The sequence below is a fragment of the Microcaecilia unicolor genome, chromosome 1 (genome assembly GCF_901765095.1).
Source record: "Microcaecilia unicolor chromosome 1, aMicUni1.1, whole genome shotgun sequence".
Taxonomy (NCBI): Eukaryota; Metazoa; Chordata; class Amphibia; order Gymnophiona; family Siphonopidae; genus Microcaecilia; species Microcaecilia unicolor.
In genome coordinates this window covers 308,095,792-308,111,843 of record NC_044031.1, presented here as the reverse complement: position 1 = coordinate 308,111,843, position 16,052 = coordinate 308,095,792, and the positions used below count along the sequence as shown (strand labels likewise).

Sequence of the window (16,052 nt, the reverse complement as noted above, 5' to 3'; positions counted from 1 at the left end):
TGGCCCTCTGAGTCCCTGGATTAAAATAACTTATTGTCTGTGTCATTCTTCAAATTCTTTTTGAGGGCTGTTGTTGTAGTGAAGGAGCACAGTTTCCATCCAGAGCACAAGCTGATTCCTGGTGAGAGGGAGAGCATTCTTGATGTAGCAGAGAAAGAGCCAAGCATTTTTGATAGCTCCCCACTGGTGTATTTCACACCATGGGAGCCATGAAATAAGAATGTACAGTAGCTGATAGTCTCACCGTTTGAGAAGCAGTGGTGCCAACTCTCTCAACTTCTCCCTTTCCCTCATTGCTCTCTTGCTTTCTCCTCTTGTGGTCCATATTAAGGAAAGAGATGGGCACCAACTTTTGGGCCATATTTCTCCCTCTTCCACTGCATGTGACATGCTGTTCATCATCCATCTCCAGCAGTTTCAGGCCAATAAACAACCATGGTCTGATACAGTGTTCGACAGTGAAGCTTTTATTTGCCCTTTATCTTGCCTGTCTTGTAGAATTTGTGACCTGATACATCTCCTTCAGCTTGAAATGTTTTTCTACGGTGCCACTTCCTATGGGATCTTATGTTTGTTTTTTTTGGCGATTCCTTTCAAGAACCCATCACCCTCAAAGAGTACTTGGAGTAGGGGTGTGCAGCATTGAGCTTCTTCAACAAGTTATGCTTTCATTCTTTTTCAGATGCTGTACTTTGGCCCAAGGAAGAATTTTTCTGGCTTCCTCTTCAGAGTCAGAGTGCTAATTCATGCCCTTCCTGATTTTCTCCAGGTCCTCATCCATGATGCTGGATTTTGAGCAGTGTCTGGAACTCATGTGGTGCAGGCCAGTTGCTTCCTCTGCCTATTGACTCGCGTGGCTGAGTCCCCATTCTCTCTCATTACTATGTTACAAAAGCCATAAATTGCAGCCTTATATACTAGGACTCTTCCAGATGCTCACAGCCAGTCAGGAGGGGCATATAGGTTGATGAGTCTAAGCTGCTTTCTTGGCATGGAACTGTCCACGATCAATGCTTTGCCAATGATCTGCTCCTGAGCAGACTCAGCCTTGAGGTGTCTTCCACAAAGCAGAATGGCAATGCCTTAGTTCTTGCAGCTATTTTCCCTAAATCACAGTAGAAGGCGGAGAGACTGCTGCTGATCATTGTGGGCATATCATATATTACACTTCTGGCTAAAAAGTAAAGATAACAGTGAGAAAAGTCATAATTGTTGTGATAAATTTAACAGCAAATATATCTATATCATTATATTGAAAAAGAGGAATAAAGCAAGTAATATTACTTAGCACCCATTTGGGTTTGGTTCATTCTCAGTTGACTGGGGTTTTCATGGCTCTCCTCCAACATCTATACCAAGGAGATTGCTGTTGCTGCTCCCTCCAGGGCTTCAACCCAGTGAGTAAATGTCTCACTTTGGCTGTCCTGTGTTGGGAGACTATGCTAACTGATCAGCTGGAGCCCTCATGAAACAATGGGACAAATATAATTTTCTCTCAGGAGATGTTGAACTTAGCTGTGTTCAGGCTTATCTTCATTGTCAGATTATACAGTGAGAGAAGGGTTGCATCAGGACATCTGCACCCTGCAAGCTGTTTATAGATGTAGAACAGCCACCACTTAAGATCACATAAGCATTCATTACATAACAGTTGGAGGGACAGCTCATCAACAAATGTGGGTATAAATTTGAATCTCCTGCCCTCATCCAGTATAACAATTATAGTCAACTTACCAGCCCAGTATGTCTCCCTGATTGTCATTCTCACTGCTGCTGGCACATCTGGATTCACTGCCTGAATTCATAGTGCCCTGCTTTTTACCCAGTTGTGTTGTGTCTCCTGCTTGTGGCCAAACTCAACATCATCATTACAACCGCAAAGCTATTCAATAGATCCTACTTCCCCTATGTACATTGCCTGGCTGCTGTACATTTCTTGTTTCCAAAGATCTGGGTCCTCATTTCTCCTTCATCTTCCTCCTACCTTTGACCCACTTCTTTGACAGTATTAGAAATCCCTTCTTTTGCTCCCCAGAGTACTGAGGGAGGATATTGGTCCAACTACATTGCATGCTTTAAAAGTGTGGGATTGCATGAGTGCTCAACTTGATTTTCAGCTATCAAGACATACACTCATAAGACACAATCCCTTGTTTAGCCTGGGCTTAATAGCACCAGTACGTAAACTGGACTGATACGATGGGGTCAGATTATAGAAGACTTGGAGATAATTCCTTTTGCAGATTTGATGAGTGTCAGCTGCCCCAAGTATGTTACTATGCTTACCTCCAGTTAGCGTTTTTAAGAAGCAGGGCATTGAAAATACACCTAGAGGGGGAAAGCACTGATCTGGAGTAGATCTGTGAAGATTTTCATTATAAAACGACAGAATTCATAAAGGTCTTGAAAATTTGACAGCATATACCGGTTATTTTATCTGAGTATAATTTACTCTTGTTTCTTAGAAGGGAAAAGGACCTCAGAAATCACCACTGTTGACACTTACAAATTTTTGTTTGCCTACCAGCGTTAATGTGGTTCAAATCTCATTCATTGGCCCAAAAACCCTCCAGTTTTTTTTTAATTTATTGTTTATGATGACACGTACATTACAACACAGTTCTATACATATTGCAGGATACAGATTACTCAATGCGTGTGCGGTGCATAACATACACAATTACTGGTCATCGGTTTTTAATTTTTTCCCCTTCGTAACACCACCCTCTATAAACCCGCCCAGACTATCAGCCTACTACCCTCACCCTACCCACCCTTCCCCTTAGCAGTTCAAGATCCTACTTCTCGCAACAGGTGTTAAAGTGTCCCAAAAAGGCAGCCAGGTTTTACAGAATTGGTCTCCAATTTTTTAAATTTAACTTTTAATAATCTTAATCATGCATATTTCAAAAGGATAAAATTCAGCTTGCACTTTCGTTTCACCCGCATAAAGGTTTCTTTCTTAGCCTCTGCAGCAGGTGAATCCAGAAACTGGTGGGTTGTGTCCATCTACCAGCAAGTGGAGATAGAGATTACTAGACTGAAGATAGTGATACCAGATGACCACCCCCTTCAGTAGTCTGTATATCTCTGTCTCCAGCAGGTGGTGGATGACATCTGTTCAGCTCCTGCATTCTTCTTCTGTGGGGCACCTCCTGGGCCTTTGCCAGTTGGCTGAGTGGTGCCATCCTTAGGGGCATATCTGGTCTCCAGATACCTGCCTCACCCCTTAGTTCCCCTGCCTCCCGGCTGTTCTGCTTTGTTGCTTTAATTTTTTGTTGGCTGTGCTTCCCTCGCAACCATTAAAAAAAAAAAAAAAAGAGAGAGAGAAACCAGCAGACAGCATGGAGCGCACACACACAGTGGGACCGCTGCTTGAGGGAGCTTAGCCTGCGCCTGACGAACATTGTTGATGCCCTGTGTGGTGGTTTGCCGCTCTGCTTCCCGCGTGGTGAGTAGTGCTTTCTTGCTCCACTGCTCGTTTATGGTGGCCGAAGCATTTAAGCGGTGTTCCCGCTGCAGGAAGAGGAAATCTGCAGTGGGAATCTGTGGACCAGGCTGCCTGAGCTTTTATCTAATGCTTCTCTTTCCGACCAGCCTTCTTCCCGCGGGGAGCCGGCGGGAGTGCATGCCATTTTACCTGATCCCACTGACACGGTTCCTGCCCTGCTGACGGTGGGTTTGAACTCCTCCCGCCTGCCAGTAGTATCGGGCTCTTTGTTGGTAGGGGACTCAAGTCCTATGGGCGCTCCTTCGGGATTCTTGCCTGGGTCTGCAGGCACAGGGGAAGAGTTTTCCCTGGAGTTTATTTTGCTCCTTCACCAGGCCTACATTCTCAAGCGGTCCTTGCCTCTGCCTCAGCCTGAACCCTTATTGGGAACCTACAGGGGGGTTCTTCTGAGGATTTGGGATCCCTGATTTTTTCCCCTATTGAGGATTCTACTCTTAAGAGAAGGCGCCTGACCTCTGTCTCTAAAGGGAGGTCTTTATGCATCATCTCTCCCTTGCTGGTGGCACTCTCTGGGAACTTCCTTTGCCCTTCTCGTGTCAATCAGCTGGAGGAGGGCGGGTTCCAGGGGGAATCTGATGACCCTTCCGCGGTCCGCCTATTCCATAAGGACGAGTTACCCTCCTTGATTTCTAGTGCCTTAGAGGCATTGAATATTGTGGATCTGGAGGCCCAGGCTGCAGCCACGGTTAATTCTAAGATGGCCAGCAGTAGAAAACCATCCAAATCTTTTCCTGTTCACGAGGCCATACAGGAGCTTATTTCAGCTCAGTGGCCAGACCCAGAGGGGGGGGGGGGAGCTTAAGGTGGCAAGAGTGATGGCTCACCTTTACCCGGTGAGTGCAGATCAGGCGAATAAATTTGCCCTTCCTGCGGTGGATGCTGTGGTGATGGTGGTCACCAAGAAGACTACTGTCCCTGTTGAGGGTGGAGTGGCACTAAAGGATATGCAAGATCGGCATTTTGAGGCTTCTTTGAAGTGTGCATTTGAAGTGTCTGTGTTGACTCTCCAGGCTTCCATCTGTAGTTCTTATGCCACCAGGACATGCCTTTCCTGGCTTCAGAACGCGGTGCCTGTTTTGGGGTCCCTGGTGCCCCACATGGACTTGGGACTGGCCTATCTGGCAGATTCCCTTTATGATCTGGTCCATGCTTCAACAGATGGCTTTGGCGGTGTCTTCCTGACGGTTGTTGTGGCTTCATCAGTTGGCAGTGATTATGGTGTCTAAGCAACGCCTCACTAGATTGCCTTTTGGGGCAAACTTCTGTTTGGGGAAGACCTGGAAAAGATTGTGAAGGATTTGGGGGATTCTAAACGACAATGGCTCCCCGAGGATAGACCTAAGCCCGTGGCATGGTCGGGGGTGGCGAGGCCCCGTTTTTGGGACTCCCGCAGATACCGTCCAGGCCAAGCTTTCTCTTCCTTCCAGCGCCATAGATATCAACAGCGTTCTTCCTTTTGTGGAGATAATAGACCTGTCGGTACTGCTTCGTGATCGGAGGCGCCTAGTCGCCCCTCCCAATGATGGGGTGCCGGTCCACTCTTCGATTCTAAGGATAGGGGTTCAACTGACTCTCTAGATATCATCACAGGCGGCTACAAGTTAGTTTTCTTCATCCTTGGTCGATGCCTTTTTGGAATCCTGTTGTGCCACGGCGGCCAGCAGTACAGGCCACATTGCAGTCCCTCCTGGACCTGGGAGCAGTGGTTCTGGTGCCCCCCCCCCCCCCCCCCCCGGGAGATAGGCACTGGATGCTATTCCATTTATTTCATCGTCCCCAGAAAGGGAGCTCCTTTCACCCCATTCTGGACCTCTGCAAGGTCAATCAACACTCGAGGGTCTGACACTTTCACATGGAAACTCTGTGGTCAGCAGTGGCTGTGGTTCAGCTGGGGGAATTCCTCACAGCTTTGGACCTGAAGGAGGCTTATTTGCATATCCCCATTTGGCCCCCCCCCCCCCCACATCAGCGTTTCCTGTTTTCTGCCATTCTAGGTCATCATTTTCAGTTTCAAGCCTTGCCTTTTGGCCTATCTACGGCTCCCTGTACTTTCTCCAAGGTCATGGTGGTAGTGGCGGCATTCCTGTGGAGAGAGGGCATCAGGGTGCATCCCCATCTAGACGACTGGCTTATCAGAGCGGAGTTGGAGCAGGAGAGTCGCCAGGCCACTGATCGGGCGATTTTACTTTTGCAGTCCTTGGGATGGGCCTTGAACCTTCCCAAGAGCCACCTGGTTTCCTCGCAGACTTTGGTCTACCTCAGCACTTGGTTTGACATGGCTCACGGATGAGTTTTTTTGCTGGAAGACAGGCGGGTCAAGCCTCAGACTCTGGTGTCCAACTTGCTTCGCTTTTCAAATCCCTGGGCATGGGACTATGTTCAGGTGTTGGGGTCCATGGTGTTGGCATTGTAGGTGGTGCCTTGGGCTCATGTGGCGCCCATTACATCAGTCTATCCCTGTGCAGGTGGTCTCCGATGTCCCAGGACTACCATCAGCATCTTTCGTGGCAGCCCATAGCGAGGCGCAGCATGGCCTGGTGGCTTCACGACCCCAGCATACAGTGGGGGGTGCCTCTGGCCTCACCCCCGTGGGTTATGGTAGTGACGGATGCTAGTCTGATGGGCCAGGGAGTTCATTGTCTCAATCGTTATTCTCAAGTACTGGACCACTTTGGAGGCGACCTGGCCAATCAATCAGCTGGAGCTGCGGGCCGTATTGAATGCCCTCAAAGCTTTTCAGGAAGTCTTGTCAGGCAAAGCCATGCGCATTCTCTCGGACAACACGGCGGCAGTGGTTTACATCAATTGACAGGGCGGCACTCGAAGCTTGGCCCTTGCTGCCGAAACAGCATCTCTTCTAGAGTGGGGAGAATCTCATGTTCAGTGTCTCTTGGCAGCTCACATTGCGGGCCGGAGCAATGTTTGGGCAGACTTTCTCAGTCGTCATCTGTTGGACTTGGCAAAATGGGAGCTCTCGACAGTGGCGTTTTCTCATTTGCTGAAAGTGGGGGACTCCGGGACTGGATCTGATGGTGACCCGTGCCAACGCCAAAGTGGACAGGTTCTTCAACATGTTTCCCTCATGGCTTTTGATAGGTCAAGTGTTGCATTGGATCACTTGTCACTAGGGACGAGTCATCCTGGTGGCTGCAGATTGGCCATGCTGTCCTTGGTATGTGGACTTAGTCAGTCTGCTGACGGAGCGCCCCATTGGTTCCCTCTCAGTTCTGATCTTCTGCACCAGGGGCCAGTTCTGATGGAGGATCCCTCCCACTTTGTTCTTTCAACTTGGCTCTTGAGAGGACGCGTTTAAGGAAGAAAGACTATTCTGATTCTGTGATTGCTACCTTGTTGCAAGCACGGAAGCGTTCTACTTAGACAATATATGCTCACGTTTGGCAGACCTTTGTCTCCTGGTGCTCGGATAGGGCTTGGTCTCCTTTGCACGCCTCTGTGGCTCAGCTGTTAGCCTTTTTGCAGGACAGCTTGCAGAAAGGTCTGGCATATAATTCTCTTTGAGTTCAGGTCACGGCCCTGGCTTGTTTCAGGGTGCGGGTGTCTGGTGTTTCTCTGGCCTGACATCTGGACGTGGTGCATTTTTTGCGGGGAGCTCTCCACCTTCGACCTCCTCTTCGGTGCCCATGTCCTGCGTGGAATCTGAATTTGGGCCTTCGGGCTTTGCAAGGGGCTCCCTTTGAGGCATTGCACAAGGCCTCTGTCAAGGCTCTTACCTTGAAGGCAGTGTTTTTAGTGGTTATGGTGTCAGCCGTAGGATTTCTGAACTCTAGGCTTTGTCTTGTCGGGACCCTATCCTACAGTTTTCAGAGTCAGGGGTCTCCATACATACAGTTCCTTCCTTCCTTTCTGCCTAAAGTGGTTTCATCTTTTCATATTAATAAGCCTCTTCTCCTTCCATCTTTTCAGAACGAGAACTACCTTGCGGAATTTGGGAGCCTTCAGTTGCTAGATGTTTGGCGAGTTCTCCTCCGCTATTTGCTGGAGTCTAATGAGTTTCGGCATTCGGGCCACCTGCTTGTCCTGCTATCAGGGCCACGGCACGGTGAGACGGTGTCTAAGGCTACTATAGCCCGGTGGATTAGGGATACCATTTCTTCCGCATTTGTTTTAGACGGGCGGGTTCCCCCAGAGGGCTTGAAGGCGCATTCCACTAGAGTGCAATCAGATTCTTGGGCGGAGACCAGTTCTATCTCTGGACGAGATCTGTAAAGCAGCTACTTTGGCATCTCTGCATACACATTATAGAGTGGATGTTGCGGTGCGGTCAGATTCTTCTTTTGGCGCGGCTGGGAGCGAAGGCTACCCACCCTGTTTAGGGATTGCTTTGGTACATCCCATTAATTTCTGGATTAATCTGCTGCAGAGGCTAAGGAAGGTAAAATTATGTCTTACCTGATGATAATTTGCTTTCCTTTACTCACAGTAGATGAATCCAGGATCCCTCTCTTCTCCGCCGCTAGGCTCCACTGTGTGTGGGTCTGTGTTTGTTTCTAGGGCCTCTGTTGTAGTTCTCTCATCTCTGTCAGGTCCTTTGAAGACATTGTTTAAAAAAAAAAAAGATTGACAAACTTAGTCAAGTTGTACATGGATGCATGTCCATGTCTTGCCCTCTTCAAGGGATTTCTTTTTGTAGAGCAGTTTCCTCCAATTTTTTTGTTTAATGTGGTTGGCTTTCCTTGGAGTGTGGTTGGTGAGGATTGAGGAAGGTTCTCTGTTTCTTTTTGCCTGTTTTTTTTTTTTCTTCTGCTTTGTGATGCGACATATACTGACTACTGAAGGGGCTGGTCATCTGGTATCACTATCTTCAGTCTAGTAATCTCTATCTCCACCTGCTGGTAGATGGACACAACCCACCAGTTCCTGGATTTATCTGCTGCGAGTAAAGGAAAGAAAATTTATAGGGTAAGACATAATTTTACCTTCAGGACTATGATTCGTATAGCAAATGTGCAGCTGATTCAATAATCATGCAATGATTTTTACACCATTTCGGTACTCATCTGGAGAAACAAGACAATATAATTAACAAATAAAAATTCTTTCCAAGAAATAGAAATAAAGTTCATTTATGCTTACTGCCGAAGTTCACGCAGCATGGCTTCATTCTATGTGTGTTCAAACCAAAAAGATGGCTCTGCCTTTTAACAAAGATGCCAACACATTTCACATTAGGTTCATAAATTCTCTTACATTGCAGATGATAGTGAATTACAGATGATGATAATAATGAATGAGTCCATTTATCTATATTAAAAAAATGATCTCCCTCTAATCAATCATATTTAAACCCCCTGATTCTAGTGATCCTAACTTAGAGATCCAATACTCTTCTCTCTGCTTTAAGCGTCTTATTCTATCACCTCCCCTGTTGTATTTAGGTTTTGTATCAATCACTAAGCATCTTAAGTCACTGAAACTGTTTAAACTCCATATAATGTTGTACTATAGATTCATTGTCTTGCTGTCCTCATGTTCACTTATTTGAGTTTTCAGACAGTGTGATGTCATCCCTAGATAAATCTTCTGACATGGACACTGCAGTATATATACTACAAAATCTGTTTTGCAGTTCAAAAAGTGTCTGATGTACTTCTTATTATCCAGAGAATTAATAAATTCACTTCCTTGTAAAGTAATATTGCAGATAGAACAACTACTACACTTGAATCACTGGTTCTCTTCTATTTTTTGGCAAAATTGCAGGGCTTAAAATTTCTTTTAAATTTTTGTCCCATGAAAATGCTATCCTTAACTCATTCTGTTGAAATATTGGATGTAGCCTAACGATCTCCCGATTTTCTCTAATAATATTTGCCACTTGATTGCCATCCATATAATATCTCATCACACAGGTTTGAAAATAATGTTAAGCTAATGTACTATTGGTACCTAACTCCAGATCGAGTGCATCCACTGGTAACCCCAGGTGACACCAACGTGTTGGCGGAACTGTGGAGTTAAGGGTACTCTGAAACCTATTGGGTGGGGGATGTCCAAAAGCTAAAGCTTTTTGGAAAAGTGTATAGTTTCATTTTAATGGCTTACTTCTGGGTTACTGGTTCCTTGGGATCCAGGGATCTTTCTGTTAACAGAGAGAGACCTGGTTTTAAATTAGAACATATGAAACTGGTGACACACTGTCTACACACAGCTAAATTGATATTGACTGCAAGTTGAAAGGATGTTGGTGTCCTCTTGCTGTAGAAGTGGCAGGCCAAATTAAGTTTTATATAATCTGTAGAATGGAAAAATTGACAACTTTACACAGGAAAACTATGGTGCAATGGGAGAAAATATGGAGGCACTTACGGTGCCCTGTTTTTTTAAAATGGGAATTGGTCTATAGGGTGTGAACTAGCGGCACCCAGGTGGTGGGCATGAGGGGTTGAGATAGGAGTAATTGGAGTTAGGGGGTGGGGACAGTTTGGGATTTGTTAAACTGCATATAAATTATATAAGTAAACAACTGGAGGTAGATGTTAGAGCTGCCTTTGTGCTAATGGTAAAAGATATATTTGTTTTGATTTACTGTGTTTATCTGCTTAAAATTTCGATAATATGGAATATAAATTATTCTTCAGTGAATTGATTTCGACACTACAGTGTACTTCCCTGCTCCAATAGCGGATGATATTTATACGTTATGTGAAAGTATTTTGTTTAAACAAACCATCGAATATATACGATCAGCTACATACCAAGACTCCTGAGGAAGGCGCGTGATTGCACCGAAACACAGCTGTGTTGAGTTGCGTTTTTCTTGCAATAAAGAATTGATTCTCAACAGACGTCTCCTCCGGTTTTTCAGAAGAGCCTACCCTCCCTACTCCTTGTTTCCGCATCTTTTCACAGGAAACCAGTGTACCTCCACCCTCCTGGTGGTATCTTCTATTTTGTTATTAATATTAAACCACGACATGAAAATTTTGTAAGTTGGATGTGAGTGCGTATTTTGATATTGTTATTCAGTTGTACCTTTTCCTGTTCTGTTTATAAATTTCTCCTTTTTAAATTAAACCTCCTTCCCCTTTTGTCCTCCTGTGGACAGATAAGTGACCTCTCTTTTATAACTTGATATCTTGACAGGATGCACTACTCTGCAATATCTGATGTTATTATCAACTGTTTAATTAAAAAAAAAGGAAATCCTTTCTTGATACATTTGTTGTGCACTTCAGATCCTGGTTAGCACAACTTGTCCATCCCACTGCCTTCTTCAAAGTAGCATCTCATTTATTTATTTATTACATTTGTATCCCACATTTTCCCACATAGCAGTAGGCTCAATGTGGCTTGCAGGTTCCGGAGAGGAGAGTACCAACTCCGGGAATATGTACAGAGTGGGAAATAGAGTAACAGTAGGTGCAAGGAAGCCAGTAAGGTTCTGGAAAAGAGAATACAACTCTGGGACGAATATATAGTAGCATATAGAGAGAAGTAATCCCAATGAGGCTGATAAGTCTCCAGGGATGGGACTACAGCTTCTAGTGAGCAATACAGAGTAGAATAAGGGTAGAAGTACACTTAATTATAACTGGAGTGGTAAAATTCATACAGTTTGAAGTAATAGGATTATGTGGAAGGGGTATTGTTCATTTCTTAGATCGAAAGATGTGATGCATTGTTCATGAATTAGTTCGGGTCTGCTGGGTAGGCTTTCTGGAAGAGGTGAGTCTTAGGGCTTTTTGAAATTTTAGATGGGTGTTCGCAGTTCTAATGTTGCTAGGTAAAGCGTTCCAGAGCTGGGTGCAAATGTAGGAAAAGCTGGATGTGTATGTTGATTTGTATTTTAGTCCTTTACAGTTTGGGTAATGCAGGTTTAGAAACGTTCTTGATGATTCAATGATGTTTCTAGTTGGTAAGTCGATAAGTTCAGTCATGTAGGTTGGGGCCAGACCATGGATTATTTTGTGGAGCAGAGTGCAAATTTTGAAGGCTATTCGTTCCTTGATTGGTAGCCAGTGCAGTATTTCACATAGGGGTTTAGCACTTTTGAATCTTGTCTTTCCGAAAATGAGCCTAGCTGCCGTGTTCTGGGCGGTCTGGAGTTTCCTTAAGATCTGTTCTTTGCATCCCGCATATACGGCGTTAGTAGTCAACGTGTGATAGTACCATTGTTTGAATTATGTTATGGAAAGTTTCCCTTGGGAAGAATTGTTTGATCCGTTTGAGTTTCTACATTGCCTGGAACATTTTCTTTGTGGCGGCAGAGGCTTGGCTGTCCAGGGTTAGGTTGGTGTCAATAGTAATTCCAAGGATCTTCAGTTTGTGCAATATTGGGAGAGTATGTTCTGGGGTTTTTTATGGATGAAGGGAGGTTTGTTTTGTGGTGAGAAGAGAGAATAAGGCAGTGAGTTTTTCCTTGTTGAGTTTGAGTTTGAATGCCGATGCCCAGGCATCCATTAAGCTTAAACTAGTCTTTATTGCAACAGTGATTTCTGTTGGATTAGAGTTGAACGGTATGCAAATGGTGACATCATCCGCATACAGAAAAGGATTAAGATTATGCTTGTTATAGGGCATGAGCAAGGGGGATCATCATCATATTAAATAATATGGGTGAGAGAGGTGAACCCTGGGGTACTCCGCAATCGGTACTCCATGATGGTGATATGTTTGAGTTAGCTTTTACTTGATAAGATCTTGTGGTTAGGAAACCCTTGATCCACTTGAGTATATTCCCTCCTATGCCTATCTTGTCGAGTATTCTTAATAGTATATAGTGGTCAACCATATCGAATGCGCTTGACAAGTCGAATTGCAAGAGGAGTATGTTTTTACCTAATGCGATTTTAGAACTTAGCTAGGAGAGTTACCAGGGCGGTTTCTGTACTGTGGAGAGATCTGAAGCTGGACTGTGATTCATGAAGGATTGAAAAATTGTTGATGTATTCAGTAAGTTGTTTAGCTACAATGCTTTCCATCAGTTTGGTTGTAAGTGGGATGGATGCCACAGGTCGGTAGTTGGTGATATCATTAGTTTTCTTTTTGGTGTCTTTTGGTAATGGTGTGAGTAGTATATTACCTTTGTCTTTGGGGAATATGCCAAGCTGGAACAAGAAGTTGAGTTGGGAGGTAAGTTCAGTGATGAATCGAGGGGGGGGAGTCATTAGATAATTGGGGCAGGTGTCCAATTGACAGTAGGCTGTAGAGATCTTAGTGGTTGCTGGTGTTATTGTTTCTTGTGTGATCTGGGCGAATTTTGTCGAAGTTCGGTCAGCTGGGTATTCTGAGCGTGGGTCTAGCTCATTAAGGAAGGTATCAAGGTTGGTGTAGTCCTGTGACGTATTTTTGCGTACATCGACAATTTTGCCTTTGAAGTAGTTAGCAAGATTGTCTGTTGTTGGGATTCCTGATTTTGTTGAGGACACTGGTTTTGTGTCTAGTAATTTATCCAGTAGCTTGTATAACTTTTTCGTGTCTTTGTAGTCAGAACCTAGTTGTTCATTATAGTAGTTCCGTTTGGATTCTTTTATTTCATATTTGTATTTTCTATGTGATTCTTTCCAAGCGTTTAGATTTTGATCGTTTTTGTTTTTTCTCCAGGCTCGTTCAAGTTGTCTGATTCTAGATTTTAATTTTTTCACATTTTTGTTGAACCATGGGGTCCTGTTTGGTTTGTGAATGATTTTTGTTCGTTAAGGAGCTAATTAATTTAGAACGGTGATACATCTCGATTCCCAATCTGCAAGATAGTTGATGGAATCAGATGGAATAGACCAATTGTTGTTGTAAATTGATTGCCAGAATACAGTTGTGTCCACTTTACCTCTGGTTTGGAAAGATTTTTTTTCATCAGCTTTCAGATGCCTATTCTTCAGCCAATGTACGGTCAGATTTAATTTGAAGTGATCTGACCGTGGAATTTCCGTCCATTTGTGGTCAATGACTTTAATGATTTGGTCTGATACGAATTTATGGGTTAGCAGGTCAAGTGTGTGGCCTTTTCTGTGGGTGGCATTCGGATGTGGCCATTCGAAATCCCATAGTTGGAAGAATTCCTTACAATCTTGGACACCAGTTGTTTGGGTCTTCTAAATAAAGGTTTATGTCCCCAATGACTAGTATGTTTGAGTTAGATGTACAAGTGGCTGATATGAAATCCATTAGGGTTATATATGCTTCGCTCCAAGTGCATGGCGGTCTGTAGAATAGGACGCAATTTAGATTGCTGGCTACACTTTTATGTTGCAATATGATTGAGGCAATTTCTAGTTGAGGTGTGATTGATTCAGCAGTTGTTTCTAAAGTGAGATGGGATCTGTAGATTATGGCAATGCCTCCGCCTCTTTTACGTATTCTGGTCCAGTGTGTAATGTTGTATCCCGGAGGGCAAAGGTCCAGTATTATGGGATCTTTTTGGTCATGGTTCCAGGTTTCACTGATGAAGAGTAAATCTAAGGTTTCCGATGCGATCCAGTCTTTTATAATTTCTGTTTTGTTTACTGTTGATCTGGCATTGATGTAGCCTATTTGAATTGTAAGGTATGGATCTTCCGTAATGGTGAAAGTGGGAACCTTTATTAATTGTTGTTTGTATGTTGATTTGGATTTATTAGAGCTTTTTTGTGTTGGTTGTGCAGTTTGTTTGTGGGATAATGACTTGCTGTTGTAAGTTCTGTTGCCAGTTTGGTTGAGGTTGATGTGTGTGGTAATCCTGAATCAGCTGTGTAGTATTGGTATGGTGTTATAATCATTGAGAGGTGTGGCTAACAGTACTTGGACCAATGTTAAGGAGTAGATTCCTAGGAGTAATTTCATTACGTTCATTCTGGCTCCTTTGTGTAATAGTGAGTGCTTTCGGTTTTGCACTTTCTCATGGGATCCTGTGTGATCTGTTGCGTGTTAAATGACTTCTAAGAATGAACTCCCATTGGGGGAGAGTGCAGTGCTGTTAGGGGTAATTGTTTTTTATGAAGTGAAGTTTATCTGGACTAAGTTCTTGAAGTAAAGAAGGAGTGTGCGTGTAAAAGTATGAGTGATGAAGGAAGAGGGTATATGAATTCGTGGGTGTTTATGATATGGTACCCAGTTATGCTTCTTTTTCTCAAGGGTATATCCAGTCGACTGGTAATTGTGCCGTTTAGTGTGTGAATGTATGAAGGTGAGTGTAAGTTGGAGTGTTGATGTGATTCGAGGACAGTGCGTCATGGAGTTTGCTCGTAGGTCCAAGGTCATAGGCTCCAATTGCAACTTGGACAATCCTGTAAGTGTCAGACCTTCTATTTCCAGGTCTTCCCTTCAGTTTCCTCTATGACCTTGGTAGAGACCTGTCTCTGATTTGGCACTTTTTCCACCCTTTGCAGTATAGTGTTTTCTTTGTCTGGCCTGCTTTCTGATTCGGTTGGGGAGATGTGCTACAGTTGATTAGTGGCTAGGGTTCTTGTATCTTTTTCTGCACCACTTCTGAGGCCTGTCCCACTATGATTTCACTTTGCTACCTTCGTTAGGATGATGGGGGCTCCTCTCCTCTTTCTAAATGAAATGCAGACTCAACTTACTGGAACACTGTAATATTACAGGAGTCTTCAAATACATTCAAGATATTTCCACATCTATTGCCTTCATATATACATTGCTTTCTTAACTGGGAGCAGTCAGTTGTCCGTAAACCAGATATATGCCCCAGCACTGTCAGATATATAGTATCTGCTTTGCAGAGGCTGCTCTCTCCTTGTTCTGAGTGCTGGAAACTGCTCTCCTAATGTACAAAGGAGCAGAGGACTTGAAGCAGGTGAAGAGCTCAGAAGGCAGCACACATTCAAATAACAATACAGTTATGTTATCGTTCACCATGTGTTTCAGGATAGAGAGAGATCCCTTAATCCAGGAGAACCACTTCTTTTGGTAAAGAAGTCTTGTAATTTCACTGATTGGATTAATGTATTGAGAGAAATCAATTTATCTTGTGTGGGGTATATGTCTATGTATATCTGTATATATAGATATAATATGTATATTTGGAGAAGCAAGCTGAGAACCAGGGAAGCCATGTTCAAATCCCACTGATACTCCTTGTGACCATGGACAAGTCATTGAATCTCTCCCATTGCTTTAGGTAGGAAATTAGGTTATAAACTTCACTCTAGGGACTCTATTCTTCGAGGACAAGCAGGCCATCTTCTCGCATATGGGTGACATCATCCACATCGCCCAGTGCAGAGCATTAAAAGTAAATATGTCTTTAAGAGCATGCACGTCTCCACCACGTATGCGCAAGTGCCTTCCTGCCTGCCGCGAGAGTGCAGGACCAGCAGTCTCTTCTCATCTGCCATAAGGAGAGGAAGCGCGATTTTGCAGCTCCTCACACTGTATGGTGTGTGACTTCACCTTTTTGAACGTGTTGTGCCTTCCTGGGGAGATTTTTTCTATTTTGTCTTTTTTTTTTTTTTTTTTCCTCCTTTCCCTTATTTTTTAGGTATTTTTTTTCTCCTACTTTTAGGTTTTCTTGTTTGTTTGTTTGTTTTTTGCACTCATTAGGCCTCTGAGCTCTTGTCTGGACTTGTTCTCACATATTTTTTTC

The 16,052-nt window shown here is 44.0% G+C and overlaps 1 protein-coding gene across 1 annotated transcript in view; it reads left to right on the top strand.

The window, feature by feature from the left end:
- The window catches only part of ANKRD54 (ankyrin repeat domain 54), a 47,534-nt gene that overhangs the window by 15,722 nt on the left and 15,760 nt on the right, over positions 1-16,052 (top strand). The gene's annotated exons all lie outside the window — the stretch shown is intronic.